The 4,268-nt window shown below is 34.3% G+C and overlaps 1 non-coding gene across 1 annotated transcript; it reads right to left on the bottom strand.

The window, feature by feature from the left end:
* Positions 1-3,227: 3,227 nt before the first annotated feature.
* On the bottom strand, positions 3,228-3,331 carry LOC127747315 (small nucleolar RNA R71). Its single transcript, XR_008009115.1, has one exon. It is a non-coding gene; the product is annotated as a small nucleolar RNA R71 (small nucleolar RNA).
* Positions 3,332-4,268: the final 937 nt, after the last annotated feature.

Genomic DNA, 4,268 nt, shown 5'->3' with positions numbered 1-4,268 from the left:
TTCTAAGATATTCGTTGCACTTCAACATGATGAATGTGATGATCTGTGACACTCATCATCATTCTCACCTATGAACGCGTGACTGACAACCACTTTCGTTCTACCTCAGACCGAGCGCATATCTCTTGGATTTCTTAATCAGAATCTTTGTGGTATAAGCTAGAATTGATGGTGGCATGCATTCATGGGAATCCGGAAAGTTTAACCTTGTCTGTGGTATTCTGAGTAGGATTCTGAGATTGAATGACTGTGACGAGCTTCAAACTCGCGATTATTGGGCGTGATGACAAACGCGAAAGAATCAAGGGATTCTATTCCGACATGATCGAGAACCGACAGATGATTAGCCGTGCTGTGATAGAGCATTTGGACCATTTTCACTGAAAGGATGGGATGTAGCCATTGACAACGGTGATGCCCTACATACAGCTTGCCATGGAAAGGAGTAAGAAGGATTGAGGGAAGGCAGTAGGAAAGCAGAGATCCAACAGGGACAATTCATCTCCATGCACTTATCCGAAATTCTCACCAATGATTTACATAAGTATTTCTATCTTTATTTTATGTTTTATTTAATATTATTATTCGAAAACACCATAACATTTACTATCCGCCTAATTGAGATTTACAAGATGACCATAGCTTGCTTCATACCAACAATCTTCGTGGGATCAACCCTTACTCACGTAAGGTATTACTTGTACGACCCAGTGCACTTGCTAGTTAGTTGTGCGGAGTTGTGACTAAGTGTGATTCACGTTTGAGAGCGCTACCAAGTTTTTGGCGCCATTGTTGTTGATCACAATTTCGTGCACCAAGTTTTTGGCGTCGTTGCCGGGGATTGTTCGAGTATGGACAACTGACAGTTCGTCTTGTTGCTCAGATTAGGTAATTTTCTTTTTATTTTTCTTTTCAAAAAGTTTTCAAAAATATTTTTCAAAATTTTTTTTCTTTGTTTTCGAAAAACTATTCAAAATTTTTAAGAATGAATTCTAGTGTTTCATAAAGTATGTTGAAGCTTGGCTGGCTGTAAAGCCATGTCTAACTCAATTGGATTGAGGCTTCAAAACCATCAGCATAGAGGCAAGTTAATTGGAATATCAATTGTTACATGCTTGATTTATATCTTCTAAAGCTGGCTAGCTATTAAGCCATGCCCAACCCTTAGATTGGAGCTTTAGGCTAATATTGAAAGATTCCTAGAATTCTTATTAAAAATTTTGGATTTTTTTATTTTCTTTTTTTCTATATGTTTTTCGAAAAAATTAAAAGAAAATCCAAAATAATCATAAAATCATAAAAAACCAAAAATATTTTGTGTTTCTTGTTTGAGTCTTGAGTCAATTTTTGAGTTTGGTGTCAATTGCATGCTTTTAAAAATTTATACATTATTTTTTGAAAATTCATTCATTCATGGTGTTCTTCATGATCTTCAAGTTGTTCTTGGTAAGTCTTCTTGTTTGATCTTGATGTTTTCTTGTTTTGTGTCTTTTATTGTTTTTCATGTGCATTTTGGCATTCATATTGTCTAAGCATTAAAGATTTCTAAGTTTGGTGTCTTGCATGTTTTCTTTGCATCAAAAATTTTTCAAAAATATGTTCTTGATGTAGATCATGACCTTCAAACTGTTCTTGGTGTTCATCTGGACATTCATAGTGTTCTTGCATGCATCTTGTGTTTTGATCCAAAATTTTTATGTTTTGGGTCATTTTTATGTTTTTCTCTCTCATCATTAAAAATTCAAAAAAAATAAAAAAAATATCTTTTCCTTATTTCTCTCAAAAATTTCGAAAATTTGGGTTGACTTAGTCAAAAAGTTTTAAAATTAGTTGTTTCTTACAAATCAAGTCAAATTTTCAAATTTAAAAATTTTATCTTTTTCCAAAAATAGTTTTTCATTTTTTTCTATTTTCGAAAATTTTAAAAAAATTATTTTTCAAAAATCTTTTTCTTAATAGTATTTCATGATTTTCGAAAATTATGCTAACAATTAATATGAGTGATTCAAAAATTTGAAGTTTGTTACTTTCTTGTTAAGAAAGGTTCAATCTTTAAATTCTAGAATCATATCTTTTAGTTTCTTGTTAGTCAAGTAATTAATTTTAATTTTAAAAATTAAATCTTTTCTAACCATATCTTTTTAATCATATCTTTTTATTTTATCTTTTATATCATATCTTTTTTTTTCGAAATTTTATCTTTTTCCAAAAATTTGATTTTAAAATATCTTTTCTAACTTCTTATCTTCTTATCTTCTTATCTTTTCAAATTTGATTTTCAAATCTTTTTCAACTAACTATTTGACTTTTTGTTTGTTTCTTATCTTTTTCAAAACCACCTAACAACTTTTCTCTCTTTAATTTTCGAAAATACCTCCCTCTTTTTTCAAAAATTCTTTTTAATTAATTAATTGTTTTAACTTTTAAATTTTAATTTTATTTCTTATCTTAATTTTCAAAAATCATTAACTCCTTTTCAAAATTATTTTCGAAAACTTCTGTCTCTCATCTTATTCTATTTATTTATTCATTCACTAACACTTCTCTTCATCTCAAATCTCTGCCCCTATCCTCACCTTTGTGTTTGGATTTTCCTTTCTTTATTCCTTTTCTTCTTCTACTAACAATAAGGAACCTCTTTACTGTGACATAGAGGATTCCTCTTCTTTTTCTATTCTCTTCTCCTTCATATGAGCAGGAACAAGGAAAAAGGCATTCTTGTTGAAGCTGACCCTGAACCTGAAAGGACTCTGAAGAGGAAACTAAGAGAAGCCAAATTACAACAATCCATAGACAACCTTATTGAAATTTTTGAAAAAGAAAAGGAGATGGCAGCCGAACCTAACAACAATAATGCAAGGAGGATGCTTGGTGATTATACTACACCTACTTCCAAGTTTGATGGAAGAAGCATCTCAATTCCTGACATTGGAGCAAACAATGTTGAGCTGAAACCTCAATTAGTTGCTCTAATGCAACAAAACTGCAAGTTTCATGGACTTCCATCAGAAGATCCCTACCAGTTCTTAATTGAGTTCTTGCAGATCTGTAAGACTGTTAAGACTAATGGAGTAGATCCTGAAGTCTACAGGCTCATGCTTTTCCCTTTTGCTGTAAGAGACAGAGCTAGAGCATGGTTGGACTCTCAACCTAAAGATAGCCTGGACTCCTGGAATAAGCTGGTCACGGCCTTCTTAGCTAAATTCTTTCCTCCTCAAAAGCTGAGCAAGCTTAGAGTAGATGTTCAGACCTTCAAACAAAAAGATGGTGAATCCCTCTATGAAGCTTGGGAAAGATACAAGCAGATGACCAAAAGATGTCTTTCTGACATATTTTCAGAATGGACCATGATAGATATATTCTATTATGGTCTATCTAAGTTCTCTAAGATGTCACTGGACCATTTTGCAGGTGGATCCATTCACCTAAAGAAAACGCCTGCAGAAGCTCAGGAACTTATTGAAATGGTTGTAAATAACCAATTCATGTACACTTCTGAGAGGAATTCCATGAATATTGGGACGCCTCAAAGGAAGGGAGTTCTTGAAATTGATGCTCTGAATGCCATATTGGCTCAGAACAAAATGTTGACTCAGGAAGTCAACATGATTTCTCAAAGTCTGAATGGATGGCAAAATGCATCCAACAGTACTAAAGAAACATCTTTTGAAGAAGAAGCTTATGATCCTGAGAACCCTGCAATAGCAGAGGAATTATATGGGTGAACCTTATGGAAACACCTATAATTCATCATGGAGAAATCATCCAAATTTCTCATGGAAGGATCAACAAAAGCCTCAACAAGGCATTAATAATGGTGGAAGAAATAGGCTCAGCAATATCAAGCCTTACCCATCATCTTCTCAACAACAGACAGAGAATTATGAACAGAGTACCTCTAACTTAGCAAACTTAGTCTCTGATCTGTCTAAGGCCACTTTAAGGGAGCCTGGACCGAAGAGCTCCCACAAGTCCTATGGGCCTATCGGACAACTCCACACTCCACCACAAAGGAATCACCCTTCCGATTGGCTTATGGAATGGAGGCAATGATACCGATAGAAGTTGAAGAAGGATCTCCCAAAATGATCCTCTACAGCGAAGAAGCTAACTCCCAACTTCAAACGGAATAGCTCGACCTACTCTCAGAAGTCCGAGAAAGAGCTCGGATAAGAGAAGAAGCACTAAAACGCCGCATGGCCTTAAGATACAATCAAAAGGTAGTGCAGTGAAGCTTCGCCAACAATGACCTCATCCTAATCCGAAAT

This window comes from Arachis duranensis, chromosome 4, assembly GCF_000817695.3.
Source record: "Arachis duranensis cultivar V14167 chromosome 4, aradu.V14167.gnm2.J7QH, whole genome shotgun sequence".
Classification (NCBI taxonomy): Eukaryota; Viridiplantae; Streptophyta; class Magnoliopsida; order Fabales; family Fabaceae; genus Arachis; species Arachis duranensis.
Note: the sequence above shows the minus strand (reverse complement) of the source record. Positions and strands in the feature narration are given on the sequence as shown.